Genomic DNA, 22,088 nt, shown 5'->3' on the forward strand with positions numbered 1-22,088 from the left:
TATGGCTCTGCAGCAGCTAAACAGGCCCAATTTGGGTTGACAGTTTTTCTGTGCGATTTCCACACAAATTGAGCAACATCCAGGAAGAAAAACACTCAGGGATGTATAGCTAAAACAAGATAATGTGCGTGTAACTGGAAGCTTTTTTCTCTTTCTTAAATGTAATCACGGTGTTGCGCCTCAAGCCTCAGTGTTGGCCTATTTACTTTCCTACTATTTTGTTTGTTTTGTTGTTGTTTTTTTTATTCCATTTCATATCAGTGGTTGTTTCCGCAATATAGGGTGTTTCCAATTTGTTGTGTTTTTGACAGTGTAACTTATCCTTTTTTTTACATACACATTTTCTTTTCTACTTTTTTAGGATTAGTTTTGTTGCAATTCTGCTAATTTCGTGTTGCACTTTTGTTTCTGCGCCTTTTTTCTGAAGCATTGCAACTACATCTCATCCACATACGCATTTGATGATGCAAATCTAAATAACAACATGTCATTTAAATGACAGTAGAGATAAGTATAACTCTCAGTTGTAGCTGTTGTGGGCTATTCGAATATGTTTTCTCTGTGTTTGATTTAATTTGTTTTCTGAATGTTAATTCAAAAAGTGACATAGATTCATTACATGCAAAGTGATATATTTCAAGCAGGTATTGCTTTAAATCCTGGTTTATAGTAGGTAATAAAACCCCAAAATTCTGTTTCTCAGAACATTTTAATATTGCATAAGACCAATTCTAAAAGAGCATTTTTAATACAGATGTGCTATGTTATGGGCATTTGATAGCATACGCAATCACGGAGCAAATTTCTCACATGAAAGATGTCCAACAGAGAGTCATCTGCTCTACAAGGACATTAAGACAAAAATGGGTCGTTATTACAGAGTCTAGCTGTTATAATGGAAAGTTAAGTGGAAGATTAAAGTATGGCAGAAACAGTGCACAAGTTACAGAGAAGGGATGTGCAGCAAAGACCATTAAAGAGTTTGCAAGATAGTCATAACTTGTGGGACTGTGATTGGAGGAGCCACCACACCTACAGAGGTATTCATTGCATGGGCTAAAGCCTTTGCTTTCCTTGTATGAAGACACTCCTGAACTAGAGACAACGTCACAAGCGTCTTACCTGGCCGAAGAAGTAAAAAGACTGGACTGTTGCTCAGTGGTCTACAGTAAAATTAAAGTAAAGGTCCAAAAGCCTGACGGAGGAGTTGAGAGGCACATAATCCAAACAGACTGAGGTCCAGTGTGGCGTCTCCACAGTCAGTGATGATTTGCAGCTGTTTACCTGGATATTTTAGAGGTTTCTCTCTGCTAGCAAGCTTGATTGTATTTTTCAGCAAGACTTTGCACCTGCCCACACTGCTAAAGGTACCAGAATCTGGTCCAGTGACCATAGTGTTACTGTGTTGGATTGGCCAACAAACTCATCTCACCTGAAACCCATAGTCAATCTGTGAGGTATTGTGAAGAGGATGATGATAGACACCATACCCAACAGACCAGGTGACCTGAATGTCTCCATCAAAGCAGCCTGAGTTTCCTCAGTTCTTTCGCAGAGCCACAGGTGGACTGTCTCAAAGCAGTAGTCCATGCAAACAGAGCCCCGTCTCAATATTGGTCGCATAGGGTGACAATTCTGTAATTTTTTATTTTTCTTTATCTTACGTAATGTTTTTAATTTTCGGAATGTGAAAATGGGTTTTCATGAGCTGTAAGCCATAATCGTCAAGGTTAACCTTGATGATATAAACACATCAGTAGTGAAACTAAAAAAGGCACTATAAATTACATCTTTTTATTAGATTAGTAAAAAAAAAAATATGTTTTTGATCATATTGTTTATACCTATTCAGATTTACAAGTAGATTTCCTAAATAAGATTTACAAACATTTTTCACTGTAGCAGTTTTTAATAAACAACAACCCATCTGAAGGCATCTGTGATTTTACTCTCAACAAAATGTGCTAAAAGTAGAGAAGTTTCTGAGAATCTGTGATCAATGTAAAGCTTCTCTGTAAAGTTTTTATTGTTAGTCCCTCTCCTGTGTGGAGGAAGAGATGGGAGGAACCGCAAGAAGAAACAACTGCACTTACTTTGGAATTTGAATTTTTTTCCATTTTTGTCACTTTTTCCATTAGACAGTTATTTGCATTGAAGTGGGTCTTTATATAGATTGAAGTCTGCACTGTCCTATTGGTCATTCCAAAAAAGTCAATAAAAAAAAAAAAACAGGCTTAGATAAAATGCAAATTGAAGCCATTACAAGGCCTTTGTTGGGCAGTCCTATAAAGCTTGCAACTCCACACTACGCTAGACATTTTGAATGAGAAAGCTTTCTGGATAGGAAGGATACGTCTTCAAACGTCTAAAAAACAGTCCAGTTGTTTTGTTTTTGTTTACTTTTTTGGAATGACCATGACCTGGATGACTGAGAATCTTCACCAGCATGTTTTATTGGTCCTTTCAGAAAAGCATTTCTTGTTAAACATATACTGAAAATTAAAAAGTGTTAAGCTTGACTTAGCAGCGTGACTATCTGAAGCAAAAGTAACAGATGAGTATCAATTTAATCATTTTCATGCAAACTTCTATAACTTTTTTGTTGTTTATTTGTTTTTACTACAAAGCCATTAACTTGTCTTTCCAGTCAGAGCTACTTTCTGTTTCTATAAACTGAGGCAATTCTGACCGCTGTCTACAGATAATCCCTTCTCATACCCTTACAGATCCCCAATTCAGAAAATCTAAACTTTCCCTTTAACAGATTTGAATTTAAAAATAATAGAGATTTCTAGTATTGATCTCTGCACACAAAAAAAAACACCTTAAAAAAAGATGCTGACTGAATACCCTCAACTTAGGCAAGCATATCACACAAAACACCCAAGGCAGGCATAATTACTTCCCAGCAACCTTACAGAATTAGTTCATATTGTAATTTGACACATCTGAGAGCTGAAAAAAATCAATTTCACACATTGATGCTAATAACTCAACAGCCCTGCAGACATCATCATTATTGCAGCTCTGCATTGCCTTTTGACAAACAAAATTGTGCGAGGCCAAGACGCCTTCTGCTTTGAAAGAGTTAACGTGCACCTCTACCTCAACATCCATCATGTTTCCCAGTAACCAGATCATAGCTTCCATCACAGGGAAGATGAGATAGTAGTCTATTAATCTCTCATATTAAGCAGATCCATTTGTGAAAGCAAACGGCCCGGAGAGGCCATCCTTTTCACTTGTTGTCTCTAAATCTGATTAGCAAGTATAACGACATGTTGCTGAGGGTCACAGGAGATATAGATTGGCTCTGCCTGCATCTCCACTCTTTCTGGCTGGGGTGCTCGTGGAATGAACAATTTCATTTTGAAGAACTCCTGGGGATTCCTGTTGTACACACCTTGTACATTGAATAAGCAGGATGATGGGGGATGGGCTTCGTCTGGAGTATTTTCATTTGCAAAACAGCTCCGTGTGGATTTATGAAATTGTTTTATCTAAACACTCCAACTCTTAGCATCTTATAAATCAGCCTTTTTCATATAATCTGTAAAAAGACATAACTTATATACTTATATAGACATAACTTTCTCGCTACATATTAAATAAGAATAAACCCTTCCTGTTTTAAATGAATTAGTATTACCATAATGATTTTTGTTGGCAAAATGTCTGAATGATGACAGTTTTTTTTTCAGGAAATCTTTTATTACTTTCTTCAAAATCAGAAGTTTGCAAACATGTTTGTACAAAGATTATTATGCTTTTAAGCAAGGGGTGTCCAAAGTGTGGCTCGGGGGCCATTTGCGGCCCCTGGAACCCCAACTGTAATTCAAGAATGATTAAAATGTGGCCCGTCAGTACAGGTGCTTAAACCCAGATGGAATTATATCTTTAATTAGTACAAAATTATAACAGGTGAATTAAAATCATTTTACAATGAAACCTTTTAGGTGCAACACAAATGATTTGTCTTTTAATAACTTTTCCTTTCATATCTTCTTTACTTTCACAGTAACTAGGACCTTTTCTGTCCACTGATATTTACTCAAAAGCAGACCTCAGTGCACCCAAATCAGCTTTTTTATCAACTTATTAAACTTGGTTAAATAGAGCAAGCATTTTCAAAGGCACAGTAACCTAAATCTTGTTCTCATTGCCGAGAATAGAGTGAATTTATTTCTATTTTATTCAGTCAAGCCCAAAATTTTACAAACTGGAAGCCTTTCTTTTAATAAGACAAACATACAAAAACCTTTTTATTTTGTTTTTTATCTACAATAATTTACATATCTGTTTCTGACTGCTTAATTTTTTTTAATTAAAATATTGCATGCTTAGTTTACTGTAGACCAGGTGAAAACATTCTCAGTATAATTTTTGCGACTTAAGATTTTAAAAGAATTGTTGTTTTTTTTACCCTAGAGTACCTCTGACTTGCCGATTTTGGCCCATGTGACAAAAGGTTTACCCACTACTACTTTAATCAAATTAAGAAAGCCCAGATGAGATTGAATTGGCTTTTCAAGCTAAATAAAATGAATTTACAGCTGCTGCTTTACATGGAGGGAAACTAAAGAAATCAACTGAGATATGAGGAAGATCATTTTCACCCTCCACAACTCTGGTCCATCCTGGGGTACAATTCCCAGTTTCCTGAGAGTACCATGTTCATCATCGCAAGCAATTATATGCAGGTATAAATGTCATTGTAATGTCCAATATCATATAGTTCAACAAGGAAACTGGTTCTTTGTCTCCAAGATGAGCAGTCTTGGTGCAAATTTTGGTTATCATCCCCAGGAAAAAAAGGAACAAAAAATTTGACAGATACTTGCTGAGGCTAGCAAGAAACTGTCATTATCCACCGTTAAATAGGTTATGTGCTGACATGGACTGAAATGCCAGTCAGAGAGGAAGAAGCCATTTCTCCCTGAGCAACATTAACAAAACAGATCCAAGTTTGTAAGTTCTCTCAAGAACCAAGACCTTGAGTTTTGGAGACATGTTATGTGGTCTGATTAAACTAAAACTGAAGTCCTTGGCCATAATGACAATCATGACATTTGGAGGAAAACTGGGGAGGCTTGCAAGCCCGAGAAATTAAACCAAACAGTGAAGTACGGGAGTGGCAGCATCCTGTTGTTGAGGTCATTTTCAGTGAACTTCACAAAAATGAATGGTATTGTGTCGAAAGAACAGTTTTGGGAAAACAAAGTCAATGTTCTGGAGTGGCCATCACAAAGCTCTGATCTCAATCCCACAGGAAGTTACCTGGAGAGCTGAAAGGATGTGTAATCAAGGCAAGCCACAAATCTGCCTCAGTTGCACCAGTTCTGTCAGCAGGGGTGGGCCAAATTGCAAACTACCATGAGAAAACTGAGGGGGGAAAAGCAAAATATCTGACCTAAGTCAATCAGTGTAAAAATTCTACCAAATGATACTGAAATGTGCATAAGGAAAAATCAGGAAAGAAATCCAAAAATCTATTTAAAAAAATCTCTTCCATCATTTTTGGCATTTAGTCGGTGTTTGTAATCCTAACTGGCTTAGATCATATAACGTTTTGTCTGATTTAATGTCACACAGTGAAAACAAAAAAGGTTTTTACAGTGTATGTAAAAAAATCTGGTTACCACTATATGTACTTACAACTGTATATGGTTTAAAAACTACAACGGCAGTGCGGATGGGCCTATGTTTAGTCATCACATGTTAATCTTAGAAAAGAAGACAGATTTCCATAAATAAATAAACAGATCACAACTGCAGCCTTTTGTGGACAGACTGACTGCCCAGCGGCTGGTCTAAATATCAGAGTAGAAGTTGGTGAATCTGAATGCCCTCTACTGTTCACCTCTGAAGCAGCCAAGTATTTAGATTTTCCAGGAAATATTAGTGGAATGGATAAAGCTTAAAGGTTTTCATGTTTTGTTTTAGCTTTAATTTCTTAGCAAAGATATACAAGGATTTCTTACAATTAGGACCTCTATTAAATACACAAAAAGCTATATTCTGTAAATTAGCAGGTTTACCTGAAAACTACTACATTTAGCTGATGTTCATTTGTTATTTTTGATTTAGCCTGTTAATGAAAAAACAATAATAAAGAAATATTATAAATATATAGTAACTGAAATAATCTGTATATTGTTTTAGCACTAGTAAAAATGATTGCTGATTTTCCATTTTAAATAAAATAAACATTAGTTTTCATTTGGTTGGTTATTTTTGTTTTCATTATTTATTTATGTATTTATTTATTTTTGGAGATACCCTTATGACAGCGTGTTTTAAATCAAGATTATCTAATTGTGAGAATCTAATAGATCCCCATGCCTAGCTATGATTACAAAGAAAAGAAAAAAACACAAGATGTCCAGATTCTGTTTCTCTGCTTTTTTTTAACATGAAAATTAGAAAAACCTGTAGTCTGATTATTTAAAGTTTATTTTCTGATCTCATTTTTACACCTGTTTGGGGGCAATGTCACTGTATTTTTTTTTCCTAAGAAAAAACATGGTCAACAATTTACGAGTTCAAAAAAGTTTTTGTTTTTTCTCTAGTCTTTTCGTCATGCATAAGGATGCACGTCTGTAGCTTTTTCAGAGGTCAGAGTAAAGTAAACAGAATACTGAAGAACACAAAGATGATGTCATTGGGCTTTTTTTAGCCTTTGCAGTTCAATACATTCTGGAGGAGAGTTAGCAGTAGTGTTCTGTCAGATATCTGGTGTCGCTCTGTGACTTGGCTGGGGCAATAAGGAGGAGGAGGAGGAATATCAGGTTCCAGCTGGGAGCAGCGAGCATGGGGACAGATCTATTTACTTGGGGAAGGTAATTGATTGGGAGGAAAGGTGGTGAGGAGAGAAAGGAAGAAGAGTGGTGGAAGGGGGGGGGGCAAAGACAGGAGGATCGGGACGGTATTGATCATGTGACTGCTCCTGCCATAACCTCCAATACGCTTCTGTGCTATTATTGCACCTCAGTGCCAAATAAGATTGTTTCTTGTAAAAACAGGACAGAAAAACAACACGGACTCGATGAATCGTTAACAGTCGGTTCGCCCATTAGGATCAATTGTTTGCCCTTTTCATTAACTTTTTGGCCTCAGCAAAGGTTATATCACAAAACATGTCCGTCCTAACAGGGCCTGTCAATATTATCTATACTTAAAGTCATTTTAATGCAGAGACAACAACAAAAATGGTCTCTCCTCGGGATGACAACCCACACTATACGTGTGACAGCTTCTTGTATAGTATTTAAGGGCAAATTGAAATCATTTACCCTTTACACTAGCCTGTAAATATGCTTCGGTCCTCTTTAGGTCGAAACAAGAGCGAGGCAGCGCTAGGCCACATAAAAGCAAGGAAACACAAGCGGCATGGTGTGCATTGTGCCTATCAGTGGGAACTATAGCGGGTAAGATGGAGATGCTGTCTGCGTGCCATCCACTTTGTGTTGGATAGGGCGCATTAATTATTTAACAGCAGGAGTTCAAGCTATTATTACAGAAAAACAGTGCCCTGCCTCTGGACACTTTCCTGATGCCTGTATGTCAAACGGCACACCTTGGCCTGCCGTGCATGCCAGGCCACAGTCAGGCCTACGTGTTGCAGCAAAGAGGTTTCTAATAGGTCAACTCAAGGTGAGGAAAATCCGGCATAATCATATGAGACAATCATGAAGAAAAAGAAAAAAAATATCAACTTACCGGTAAAGAATCAATCTTTGCTCTGTATGTTATATTCTTCTTTGTATCCGTTGAGATTCAAGCTGAGGAAAGAAAAAACTGAATGTCTTTTTTTTTTTTTTTTTTTATCGAGGAGGAAAGTGTGGAGGTGAGAGGGGGGAAGTGGTTCTGAAGAATTTGTTTGCCTTGTCATTTTCAGTTCTCCCGTCCTCACCTCCACTCCATCCCACCCCAGATTGGAGATTCCTCTGTTATTCACTCTGAGGTTATGGTTTTAGATTGAGGGCAAAGCCTCGGAACGGCTGTTTGTTTTGAAGGAATCCAATGTCAGTACAGCTGTAGCAGGACTAGGATTGTTTGCAGAGTTAATGGTGGTTTGATGATGTCATTCTCGGTGACCTGAAGAGAAATTGACCCCTGTTGTGTGAGTGTTTCTAAAATGCCACCCGGCACAATTATGGTTGGAGTGTCCCTGGGCTGTTGTAGGCAGGGTTTGTTTTATCTGAGCCGGACTCACACACAGCAGCGGCCGCTCGCATAAACGCAGCCCGAATACACGCTCGGCAGGTCGGTTTGCTGAGGCATACCTCCACATCCCGTGAAAGCGTGTTTGTTGAATGTCAGCAGAAATTTAGTTCTTCGCGTTGAATGCGAAATAATTTATTCATCGGGAGTGACTTGGAGCAGTTCACCCTGAAGGTCTTATAGATTATTCCAGGTGATGTCTGTTCTAGATGAATTAATTTAATAGAAACCAGAAAAAGAAGCGTGCGCTCACACATGCAGGCACACAAATAGAAAAACCTGATTTAGTACACGTCGCCACAAAGGTATTAATGAGAAAGGGGGGGAAAAGTGGCATTGCTCAGTTGCCATACTTAGTCCTACCCATCAGTCTTTGAAGCAGATTGTTTCAAACCTTCCCTACCCAGCGACTGTGTTAACTTTCACTAATTTAACTCTCTGCTGTTGATTTATCACGAGGAAAAAAAAACACAGCTGAAATATTATTAAGAGTTTAAGACAAAGGGAACAAAAGGGGGAAAGCAGAGAGAGCAAATCTCCGGAGAGATGTATAATTCATGCTCACGACTGAGAGAGATTGTTTGGGCCTCTCTGAATAGTATTTCATGCTACAGGATGATCACTGTGTGTTTTCTGAATCCCTGTCTCAGTGTCTTTGGGGTTTAGATAGTCAAGTAGATAGATTTAGTTCTTTAGGCTGGAGGCTGTCACAGACTTATTCTCTCCGTCTTCACTTGAGGTGAAACAAGCTTACTTCAACTGTGGGGATACTGTAGCCACAGTCGCTGGCAGCAAATAACTATATATATATATATATATATATATATATATATATATATATATATATATATATATATATATTTATTTATTTATATGAAACTGTCACTATTAAACTAATATCAATAACTGTGTTATATCAAGGCGAGGCAGGTTTATTTGTATAGCACATTTCAGTACAAGGACAATGCAGAATGCTTTGCATGATTAAAATATAGGAAAATAGAAAGAGAATAAAGTACCGTAAGTAAGACAAAAAAAACTGTTGGAATAAAATGTAGGAAAATTTAAACAAAATGGAAACTAAAAGCAAATATTAATTATGTTTTATACAACAGTTTAACTATAACTGTGGTGTAATGTGTAATATGTGTAATATGTTTATTTATGTTGGTAGTTTTTATTTTAATTGTATTGTATTTAATATTTTTAGCACATGTAGTCCAAGTCTATCTATCTATCTATCTATCTATCTATCTATCTATCTATCTATCTATCTATCTATCTATCTATCTATCTATCTATCTATCTATCTATCTATCTATCTATCTATCTATCTATCTATCTATCTATCTATCTGGGTATGCAGGGTAGGCTTGAAACAGAAGATGTGAGCGGTCTGCAGGGTTGATACACTGATAACAAGTCTGTTATGGATTTAGGTGCTAATCCATTTAATGCTTTGTAGACTAACAGAAGCACGTTAAAGTCAATTATCTGAGATACAGGGAGCCAGTGTAATCATATCACAATATTTATTGTTCTCATAATGCCTTTTCATAAAAAAAAAAAAAACATTTTGAAGCTCTGTACCTTCTCCATTCACATCTTTTGCTATGTTTTTATTTTTACATTTTTGAGAATTGATTTACAGTAAAAGCCAGACAGGTTTTTTATGGTTTAATATTTATGCATTGGTTGAGAAGTTTCCGGTGTTAGAAACAATGCTTTTTTGTGGATAGCTTAAAGTTTTTTAGATTTTTTTTTTTAACTTCCCATCTTCAAGAGGGGGTGTCTTAAGTAGGTTTCGGTCTAAATGAGGTTAAACCACATTTTGGAGCTGGTCAACAGTCCAGTGGGAACCAAAGGCTGACCTATATGTTGGGAAAACATCTGAACTTGCATCTAAATGAGTTTCAGATTATGCCTATGTTGTCTCTCCTCAGCAAGAAAACCTGCTACAGATGCAGAAAATAAAAGTTATAAATTTCTTTTGAGTCATCTTTTTTTATCTCATCTAATCAATTCTTTGTTTGCAGAGAGGATGTCACAGAGAAGCCAGCCAAACAACAAAGTCCTCTTTTACTCTGAAGAAGACAACCATCTCAGTGAGATAAAGCTGGTAATTTTTGTTTTAACTCATTCAGTCATTAGGAAATTTTCTTCTTTGCTGCATTTGCCGAGGTAAATGTTTTCAAAGCAGGTATTTTCTAGCTGTTTCATGTTGAGAACAAACTGTAAGGCATCGCTGTACTCGTTGCTGCATCATAAATTATACAAAAAGAGGATTCCCGTGCGTGTGAAATGGCTTTGTTCACAGTTTGTGTCACATCAGTGCATGTTTAACTAGGCAAAACAAAAGCTACTCAATATTTTAGTGCGCCGAGACTCAGAGCGAGGAGACGTTAGTGCGCGGCTGTTCTGTCTCCTCCTGTCTTGTCCCTCCCGTCTGGTGTCCTGCCGTCTCAGGTTTGCAGAAAAACACAGGCTCAGTGACTGGTAGTCCAACGAAGCTACTTCCTGTCAGGATGGTTTTTGCACGACAAAACCGATAATAACAGACGCGTATCCCTTCTTTTTTTTATTTACCCCTCTGAGAATAAAGGATTATAATTTAAAAATAAAGTACATTCAGTAAATAAATACCTTACATAAAAATGAAAGCATTTAAGTAAAACATAAACAGAGAGATAATTTGACAAAAAAATGCAAAGCTCGTAAATAGCCAAGACATGATAAAAATGGACTGATGAAATAATCGTTGAGCTTTATGGGGAAGGTCATGATGAAAACAATGTTTTCAGTGGTGATTTGAAAAAAGCTAACAGTTTCTGCACATCACTAGAAATCAAAAAACAGCTACAGAGCTTAAGACCATAGAAACTGAATGCTGCCTCCTCGTGTCTTCTTTTGGTCCAGGAGATGCTGAACAAACAGCTCAGTGATAACCTCAGACGTCTACATGGTTCATGCTTACCAAGCAACTGAGACGTTTTAAGGTCCAGCACCATTTTGTGCCTTAGAGAAAAATTATGTGGGTTTAATACAAATTCTTTTAGAAACAGGGAGTTATTCAGTTATTTTAGATTTGCTTCAGGTGTCTGATAATTTTCTGCATAGATCTGACAAATTATAAATAATCCATCCTGCTGAAAATAAAATCATTCCCTGCTTTTTCTATGTCCTCATTTCACTGGCCAGTCGTTATTCTGGTAATGTTTTGGATTGTTTTTTTTCTAGATAACTGTAGGCTGTCAAACATAATTAAGTCTGGGACTATAATAATATGTTTCTATCATGCTGTGCAGGTTTTAGCGTCATTTGGTCTAGTTGAGTCCTGATCTCTGACATTGCCTGTTTGGGACCAAAGCAACATCTATTCTGCATTATCCTAAAGGAAATTCTTACAGATCCATTTATATACATTACAGACAGACTAACACAGTGACTGTAAGGGACTCTGGTTATGTCATGACACTCGTATAATGCTTTGTGTTATTAACACTGGTATAGCAAAAGAGTTATAGTTGTCCAAACTCTGAGCTAGGGGGGAAATAAATAAAAGTGGCTCCTGAATAAAGCCTTGAGGAACCCCACATGTGATTCTTTTTCTGTTTTGATTTATACGTGACACAAATTTTCCGCATCGGTCAAGTAAGACCTGAACCAATCAAGCACACCGGATTATCTTACCCACTTTTATTGACTGTGCCAAATCTGTCCTCTACCTGTGGCTACTTTAAGTTAATTTGTCCTTTAGTGCTCACATTTGAGTGTCAAGTGGGAGAGGTAAGTGTAATATTATTGAAATGTAGAACTTATACATCCTTTTTCCGACATGAACCATAAATCTTACAGGAATAATACAGATTTTAAAACTGATTTAAAATTGATAGAATGTTCTATGTTAGATTTAATCTTAGGTTTAAGCCTTATTGTAAGAGAGAAGACCATTTAGGATATATTTTGAATATGTTTTCTTCTTCTTTTTTGCTGATTACTGGGAACCCATCATGTTCAGTTTCCACATTTGCTTATATGTCTTAGTGTTTTTCTCTTGTGTTTTTTTTTTCTTTGTTTCTGCTGGGTCAACCAGAGAAGATCTTAACTGCTCCCTACAATCCACTTAGTGCCCTTGCGCTGGGGTTTGTCTGATTAGGCGTTGGCTAATTAGGTCTGACTTACCGGGCTTTTAAGTCTCTCGCCATCTTCCATGAGGTCTGGTTAAAAGTTAATGGATGGATGAGACATTAAACGTCAAGATGGAGCAACAGGACTGATGGGAGTTCGTGGCATGAGACCACCATTGAGGCTGCTCTGCATTTTCCCATCATCTTTTCTGTGGTTTTCAATTATTCAGCAACTCGTGTAAATGACTCTGGCCGTGGAACTTTGAAATATAACATCATTTCAAATAATGTTGAAGGGAAAAAAAATAATAATTTAAAGTGCATTCACAGCACTCTGCAATGCATCGCAGCAAAATGTGAGAGACTCTCAAAGATCTGGTCGCTGGCTGAATCTTTCCACCCTTTTTGATACGGGGACGACACCGTGATGGACGTCTCCAGCAGGACTCGCGAGATGGATAAGCTGCACAGGCAGACACACGGATTGGTGTGGAGGAGGGAAGGAAACGCACAGTTGTCAGATATTAATCGAGACATTTTAACTTTGTCATGAGAACATTTGCAAGCTTTAAGGCACACTGCCGATGTTTAGCCTGAGGGTGTGACAGACAGGAATGGATGTTGTGCTAAGCAAAGCGTTTGATCTCCAGCATCATGGGAACGCAGGTATCAGAGAGAGGCTCATCTCTCTAACAGCTGTTCAGACTCCCTCGCAGGATTTTTTTTTTTTTTTTTTTTTTTTTTTTTTTTAGATTCTGCTGCAAATGGGCAGAGAAAGATTTCACTTTGAAGAACTCCTTCCCCTTCAGATCTCTCTCATAACTCACATGCTGTACTGTCAGAGCGGCTCTTTGAAACAAGGTAAACACATTTATGTCAACAGGCTAAACATTGCTCTCTGAAGAGGGGCGTAAGTGTGTGTTAATAGGCACCACAACACAATTACATGGCCTCCACATAATGGAAGTCAAATCAATGAATGGATTCTGCCCCCTACTGTCAATGATGAACATTACATCCATAATCAATTAGCATGTGGTCAATTAGGAAAGATTGCACAATGAAAGCTATTAATTTAAAAAAAAAAACAGTTCCTCGATTTGGATCTTTTCTAGGAGTTCAGTTTATGTACATAACCCTAAATTCAGCACAAGAACACATTTAATACAAAGCATTTAAATATTATGTAATTGCCCACTCCTACTTAACGGGAGATTTTAAGCGTCTGCAATGAAAGAGCGGAGAAGATCTATACAAACTTTGCAACTTCCAGTTTTGTTTTGTTTTTCTCATTCAATTTATCTGCCCAGTGGACAGAAGTCAGAAGAATCAGGCCCTCCCTGTAAAATCGCAGTGAACACAGCAACCTCTTCTGGACAAACAGTAAAACAAGCTGAACATGAAATAAGTCTCCTGAATCAAAAGTGAGTTACAACAGGACGATTCAGAGAAAATGTGCAGAAATACAGCACATAATTTGATTACAGTTATGATACTACTGCCAATTTATCGAAAAGTTTCAAAGTAAGTTCAGAGTCTGATGTCATGGATACACAACAGGGGAAATAAAATCCCAAATGTGTTGCCTGGCATCCCAGCAGTCAACTGACCTGTAGTTTGAGGGAGAGGGGGGGGGTGATATTATTGCCTGGGGGGGGGGGGGGGGGGCGTTAAAAGGTATTCCATGATCAATGCATCTGATTAGTTGGCCTTGACGGCACGCTGGTTAGCTCATCGTGCCAAAGGGATCAATGAAGCAGTTGTCACGCTGCCTTTCATCGTGTCTGTCGTTGGATAACTACAATGTAAATGACCGGGTATTAAAGGAAGCCGTCGTGGGACGCCTGCTAAACTCTGCCTGTGCTGCATTGTTCACATGGGAATCTGCCCTGTCACTACGCCCGTTCTTAATCAGTGAAATGAGGGAAAAACAAGTCCCAATTACACAGCCCATCTCTGACTCTCTTATCATCATATTTATATCAGTTTCCTCAGACTATAAACTTCGCAGCCCTCGTTGGAAATCCTCGTGGTGCAATCCTTACTGCTGGCTCCGTTTGCCTCCCCCCCCTTCTCGCCAAGCGCTACAAGACCAGCAGATGTTGTGCATTGTTCCTTTCAAAGAGAAACTAATTGTTAAACAAAAGGTGCTGGCGCGTCTTGTCGAGTATCCTTGTAAATGCTTTGCAGCCGCGCCTCCATTGCTAGTTAAGTGGCTAATTATAAAAGGAGAACAAAAGTGTCTAATTAGGGATGGGGGAGGAGGAGGAGGAGGAGGAGGAGACTTTGCCCCCACACTCTTCTTTTAAACAGGGCAGCTGATACTATCAACTGAATATAAATTAAAGGTCCCTGGCACTTCTAAAAAGCAGTCTGCTTCCCATTATTGAACTGAAATCAGGGATGTGTAAGTTCTTCCTGCACCTCAAAAGGATGTTTATCATCCAGTATCCAGGATATTAGCTCTAAATCACTCGTTTGTCTTACAGAAATTCACAAGAAAAATAATTTTAAAGTCAGTTTGAAATACATGCGCTCACAGTATTGTAAAGATGGGCTCCTAAGGGCTTGACTGTCCATTAATTATTATGACTTATGCATGTATAAGTAGCGTGTTACCATTACTGGTGATGGTACATTATGACATTGTTCTCTTATGTTTCTGGATTTCTGCATTCTACATTAGATGAATGCAATATTTGTATGTAAATGGAAGTAAAAAAAATAAAGCTAAAACCATAATAGAGTAAAAAACACTCAAAAATAAAATGAATACAAAATAGAACACTTGGGAAATAAAAAAAAATGTTGTCTTCCCACAAGGAATGAAAATACTAATGATATTAATTTCTTTAGTGTCCACTGAGCAAAGAGTTGCCTAATTATACCGATTCTTCTCCAGATTATTTGAACTCTTTTGTCAAAGCCTGCATCATTTTGTCATGTCTTGACAGGCTGCAAAAAGTCTCCTCTGATGTGCGCCTGGGCAGATTCCTTGTTCTGCCTCTGCACTTATAAAAAAAAATGTGTCCCCTGGCCTGATGACATGTGTAAGTTTCTGTATGCGTCGGAGTGCCTGGGTGAGCCTGTCTGTGAGAAAACAGAGAGCCCTTGACACGCTGTCTTGACAAAGTTGGGTAATTAACGACAGCGCCTATTAAGGGGAGAATATTCCGCCAGTGATAAATGGCTTTAATAACAGGACCGTGTTCTTGCTAACAGAGACAGATCCTGCCGCCACCGTCAGCCTGCCCACTAGATAAAACAACCCAGACTCCCATCTCAGCACCCTCTTCATCTTGCCTTTTCCCATCGGCAGTCTCGCTTCTACTCCGTTCCCTCTTTTTCTCTCTAACTTTTGGATCCTTTTCTCCCAGAGCCTCCATCTGTCTTCGCAGACTGGTCCGTCTCCCTCAACTTTTTTTGTTTACCGGGTTTAAGGAACGAGCATCGTCGAACGTGTTGACAGATTCGTAACCGGGAAGCGTCCGCCTCGAACAAACAAGTTCTGCCTCTTCAGCCTACCTGCACGCACGCATTGGCGCTGTGTTCGTGTTTGTGCGTGTTTGTCTTGTAAAAACATCGTTAGCCCTTTTGTGTAAGGGCCATGCAAATTGGACAGTTAAAAAGAGCTCGGACCGATTTATGTTCCAGTGCAGCGCTTTAACAGGCCTGCGCTACTGCTTTATGTGCCCTGGTGGGGTTTGGGGCAGGGCCTGACCACAGGGGTCACATTCATCACAGCCTCGTATTGTGAGATGAGTCCAGATGTCGGTCCTCATTAGAACAGCACAGAGAAATTTAGGAGACAGAAATGGGAACGACTTAAACAGCCTCTTTTCCACACACAGACATAATGATTTTATGGCGCCTCAGAAGGAGTGATCAGTATGTGCAAAGGAAAATATTCTTTATTATTTGCACACACTCTAAGATTTTGTATCCTGGTAAACTAAGTTTCAAACGTGCAAGTCAAATATGACAATATGACGGGATAATGCTGCTTATTACCGACTTTAGTGTGGCTGACCAGCACTTCTTGCACTGACCTCTGAAGATCTTGAGTTTGAAAAAGCCTGAGTCCTTTTTGTTGTAAATGTACAAGCTTCTTCAGCTCAAAAAAAAGGAAAAGGAAATGCTCTACTTGAGAAATAACACCCCTTAGATTTTCCAAATGAACAGAAAAATATTTGCATTTACAATATCTGTATATGTCTTTGGAACAAATGACAGCAAACTGTTTGTGGTGAGAAATAAGGTCTGATTGATTCAACATCAGCTTTTGTTCAGAGGACATGGGCAAAGTCCCGCTTCGCTATAACCCAACAGAGGTTATAGCATTTTGCACTGTCTTGCAAGACCAAAAGCAGTGAGTCCATTAAATTCACATGAGAATCTAATTAGGGACACCCACCCAGCAGCGGACTTGGAGGTAGCATTCATTGGGGAGCAGCGCTGCCAAGACCCTGACACCCAGAGAACATTATCTGAAAATGAATGGAGAACCGAGGAGTAGCTCTGTGACTGACTTGGACCTTTGCTTCCTTGAAGGCAAAAATATCCAGAGCTGATTGCTTTCATTAAATGTGTTATAGTGGTATAATTATAATAGTTTGCCTGCTAAATTCGATGACTCTTAGTGTGTGGTTACTTTGCCCACTTGACAGATTTGGACTGAATGTTTAATATTTATAAAGGTCATGTGACCTACTAATGGGTGTTTTAGCTTTGTTGTTGTACATTCTGACAAACAGACAACTACACACCAGACCCATTTCAGGTATGTATGGAAAGTTGAACATTTTAAACACGACTAAAACAGAAGGTCAATTCGCTAATCTATTCTGAAGTCAGGAAGGAAGAGAGACATGACCGGATCTGGCGTTATAATTAGGTGGATAATAACACTGAGTGAATTATTGCACTCTTGTTATTCGAGTCTGTCCTCTGCTGCTCGTCAGATGAGATATCCGTGTGACCATAATTCTTATTCTGGCAGCAGCACATTGACTGATATTGTTTAAATTACACATCCTTGGGCGAAGCATTTGGAAACGCTTTGCAGATGGAATTCATCACAAAATGTCATGGAGAAAATGAGGGGCATCAGAGCTTGATTGCTCTGGCAAAAAAAAAAAAAAGTATTATTTTCTAGAAGGAAGTGAACGATGTTATTGGAAACAGTCATCATACAAAGAAAGACACTAAAATCTTCTGAGTAAAAGATAACTCGGTGTGGCCGAATGGGTGTTATCCCACCTACAAACAGAGAATGATTTCTAATGATAAAGTGAACGCAGATTTCAAGGAGCAGTAGTCAAAGTAAATGAAATATAATGTAAAAGGTTTTCAGACCCTGCAAGTTTTTTTTTTGTTTTTTTTTGAAGATCTGCTTCGGTGGCAATTTCAGCCCAAAGTAAGTGTTGATGGGTCTCTATCAACCACCATGTGAGCGCAGCCGTTCGCTTTACAATTGTGTTCAGGCTTGCAACTCACACTGGCTACAGTTCTATTTATGTCCTTGTCTAAAGCTGTGAAACAGGTAAAAAAAATAGTCTAAAAGAAAAGAACTGAGCAAAAGGCGATCAATGACACGGAGGATGGTGTTACATTATTGTCTGTGTTATGACGATGCTGGATTTGGAAAGTGAAACCCAGGCACCACGGCACGAATCACAACGGCCACTATGAGACAACTGTTCCAGTACGCTCAAGCACATATTTGCGTTATTAAAGTTGAAGTTTGGTGATGGAAGTTTTAAATGCTGACAATGAGATGGCGGCTGCACTCGTTCAGCCCAAACACAAAATAATTGAGCTGAAGCTAATTATCGTAGGGAAACATCGGAAGGGATGTTTGGAGAGAGTGGTTATCGTTTTGACCTGATCTACTGACATAAGGGGAGTTGTTGTAGCGATACAGAATAAATAAAATGTGACAACCACTTTAAAAGAAGTTTTTTTTTTTGTTTCTTGATAAACTTTACGCTCAAAACAACATGGTCGTCTCGGTGGTCTTGCTGTTGGCACTGCTTGAGTTGTCTGTTCTAGCTATGGCGGAAACTGCGTTTTGTCTTCTTCTCTCAGGTTTGGGTTGTTCTTTCCCCTAAATCCAAGATTCTGGTAGTTTTAGAGTCCTATAGCAGAAAATTTTTACAACAGAGAGACTGATTTTGTTGGCTGAGGAGAAGTCCATTCTCGTATGCTTTTTCTTTCTTGCTAATAAGGCGTCACTAATCTATTCGCCATTATCCGGTTAAAAATAGCTGGACACAATGACAGAAAAGTACTTTTAACACCAAAATGGTCATTTTCATAGATTAACAATAACTTGAATGTTATCTCTATTTATTTATTTTTTCGACCAAAAAGCTTTTGTCTTTTTCGTATTAACTATATAGTTGCCTACGTTTTTTGATGTCATGTAAATATGTAACAGTGATTACTCATTCTTCTCTCTATTTGTCTTTTGTTTTCAGTCAGATTATGTCTGTGAATAATGATGCTGTCTCCAAAGCGGAACGGGATACTCTGCTGAGAAGTTATTTGTCATCGATTCCTGGTAAGTTAACAGCATCTGTGCTATTTTACCCATATATGTTCTACAAACAGCTGCAACAGATGAAAAAGACAGATGTTTCTATGTTTCCGGAAGGAAAAATAACAGCGATGACAAACGCAATGCTCTGGTACTAAACTGACCTAGACATCAGTGTGCTTCTGATATTCCTCACTTACAATGCTATTTTACCTATTCCCTATGAGAATAATTGCTAATAATGAAAAGGTCACTAAAGTAATAACTGTGGTGATACAACTCTGTTTTTACTATTTTTATTATCTTTAATATCTTTAAGTGTATATACTGGCACCGCTTTGTTCTGAAGTGTTTCCATAAACAAAATCTCTGTTTGAACAGACGGATAGTGCACCTCAGTCGCCCTGCACTGCAAAAAAGATCGTGAAACATCAGCCCTCCTGCATTAAAAGGAAATAATCCTTTTGTCCCCCACCATGCATACAAACAGTGGATCCGATATCAGGTGTTTTTTATCCCGATCACTTCCAAAAACAAAATAGATTCGTGTAGTTTTGCTCCTGGTCCAGCTGCGTGACACGCTGCTCCAGTTCCTGCTGCTCCCACTTCTCCGTCTCACCTTTGCTTTGACGGATTTGGCCTTTAAGCTCGGCACTGCTATTGCACGAGCTTGCCATTTTTACCAAGCATGCCATCACTGTCGTCTTGCTGAATGCTCTGTCACATTGACTGACAGCTGTTTTGACACGCTCTGCTGCAGATAGGACGTCGCGGGCGCCACTTCCAACAACGCAACACAAAAGCGCGTCCGCTGCTCCATTTAACTTTATTAGTCTTAAAGCCAGTGGCTACAGGTTGTTTTATGGCCTACTTCCTTGAACACCTTACAGCGAGATACTGCTGTCTAAACCGTATTATATGTTATAAACTTCCCCAAGTATACTGCAGCGGCTATATGGGAATATAAAGCTCACAATCACTTTTTATGGCACACAATTCAATGTAAATTCTTGTGCTCACAGTGGACTATAGGCCACTGTGTGCTTCCACAGATGGGTAACAACAGTGTTGTTGAAATATCCATCCGTCTCTTGCACAATCGGCTCCTCGTGCTCACCTTTGAAACGGCCATATTTTGTACATATGCCTCTATTATAGAGCCGCACCACATAATAACTGAACAGTCGCTCCACATTTCTGGCTAATAAGATATGATTCAACCCCCTTTGCTTTCTAATGCTGTTTACAGCCATAATGTATCTGAAGTCAATGTAAAGTGATATAATTATATATATTTTTTAAACATAAACCTTTCATAGTTGGAACAACACCTACTTGACAAGAGGGTTTATGTTTCTGACCTTCTGATAATAATCTAGTCTCTCTGTTCCTCTATGGACTTTATTACTAGAAGCCACTTGACCACAGTATCTCCATAGCAAGCATGGACTCCTCCACTGACCCTGACGATATCCCAAATAGCGAGAAATAAAGTCAAAAATTGGATTTTTAAAATATAATCCCTTTAAACAATCATAACAAAGTACTCCAAAGAAGGCTTTATCCAATTTCACCCGCGCATTAAACATCTTCCAGCGACTGGAAGTCAGTTTCCGAAAGTGCCCAAAATGAATTACATTATGGATTATCGTGTAATTATGGATCTTTCCAAAGACTGATAGGGCCGGAAAATTGAGTTCTGAATATTTCATAATGCACAGCACCATCTTTGTAGAGGAAATTATTTAGTGATAGCATGCTCATTTGCAGAATGGATAAAGGTTCATTGCGAGTCACCAGAGTGCTGTAATTGGAAAGCTGGCGTGATTCAAAGGAGTTATTCAAAGATGAGCATGTCTGCTCAATAACTGCAAAATCAGTGCGCCGTTAACACTCAGTCACACACCCAAAATATGCTGAAATGATGACCAAACTTATCGTGCTGTTGCCGTGTACTTCTTCTCTTAATTGTACCGTAGATTTTTATAAATAGGATTTTTAAAACAAATGTGATTAATGCCCATCTTTATGTTGCTTTTCTTCTGCAGATGAGACCAGAGACCGTTCCATCATCAACCACCGCAAGCTTCCACACGTTGTCTGAAAGTCACATGATGTTAACGTAAAACACTAAATGAAAGCATTCGTTTAGAGGAAGAAGGGTACACTTTTTGATTTAGCCCACAATTTGACCTACTATCATCTGCAGTACAAATCTCAAAGATGAATAAGTTATACACTTCCTCGAACGGTTTGACTGAAGGCTAGAAGAAGGACTTTTGACCAGAAAACATGAACAAATGGTAGTTTTGAAAAATGTCCTCTTTAAAAAGCGAATCCAAATGTCAGAGAGACAGATCCTTTACACACAGAGAGCGCTGCCTTCTGGGCATCAGGCAGAAAAGCGTCTGAGTGTTATTATTTTTCCCAGTCGGAGCAAACTGCAATTACCCCTCATCAAGCACAAAAAGCACCACGCTTGCACTTCTTTAGCCTGGAGAGGAAACTTGGTCACTGTTTGCAGAATCATACAAGGAAGGCTCAGCAAAAGCGATGAAGGTTACCAGGAGCAGATATCCTGAATCTATGTCACTATGAATAGTCAGATAATAAAAGTCCACTCACAACTTAGTTATTCACCACTGTTTCCATACCTCCAAGACCTACTGTGAATGAGTCTTGCACAGTCTCTGATGTGAGCTTTTAATCTTTATGCATTTGTACACAGAAGATAGCTGAAATGTTAATATCAATTAAATTAAACATTTTACACTATGACTTTTTTTTACCCTTTTTTGACTGATGTTGTGTACTCTTCGGCTTCCAGCAGAAGAATATATACACCATAATACATACTACAGAAGCATGTCCATACTTAAATCCCATTTGTATATCTGGAAAATTAAAACCTGTTCTGATTTGTTCGATGAAGAATAAGGTTTCCCAGAAACATTTTTTTTTTTTGCTACATTTAGCACTGTTGCCTCAAAGCAGGATATCCTGGTTCAAACCCTTACTGAGGGTTTCAATGGGAGTTTGCATGTTCCACCAAATGCCAGGTAATGTCCATACTCCAGTTTACCCCTGAGTCCCCAAAACAGTTTGGTTAACTGGCCACTCTAATTGTCCTTAGGTGGGAATGCGTCCATGCACGGTTGTCTGGCCTGTTTGTCTTTGTATTGTGCTGAGATGGACAGGGT

The 22,088-nt window shown here is 38.5% G+C and overlaps 1 long non-coding RNA gene across 5 annotated transcripts in view; it reads left to right on the forward strand.

Moving 5' to 3' along the window:
* LOC110369275 overlaps nt 1-21,666 on the forward strand; it is a 92,461-nt gene extending 70,795 nt beyond the window's left edge. For all 5 annotated transcript variants that reach the window (XR_004930873.1, XR_004930872.1, XR_002428875.2 and 2 more), the window contains 3 exons: nt 10,260-10,342; nt 18,830-18,912; nt 20,937-21,666. This is a non-coding gene — a long non-coding RNA (uncharacterized LOC110369275). The remainder of the gene's footprint in view (nt 1-10,259; nt 10,343-18,829; nt 18,913-20,936) is intronic.
* The last annotated feature ends 422 nt before the right edge of the window (nt 21,667-22,088 follow it).

This window comes from Fundulus heteroclitus, chromosome 4 (genome assembly GCF_011125445.2).
Source record: "Fundulus heteroclitus isolate FHET01 chromosome 4, MU-UCD_Fhet_4.1, whole genome shotgun sequence".
Classification (NCBI taxonomy): domain Eukaryota; kingdom Metazoa; phylum Chordata; class Actinopteri; order Cyprinodontiformes; family Fundulidae; genus Fundulus; species Fundulus heteroclitus.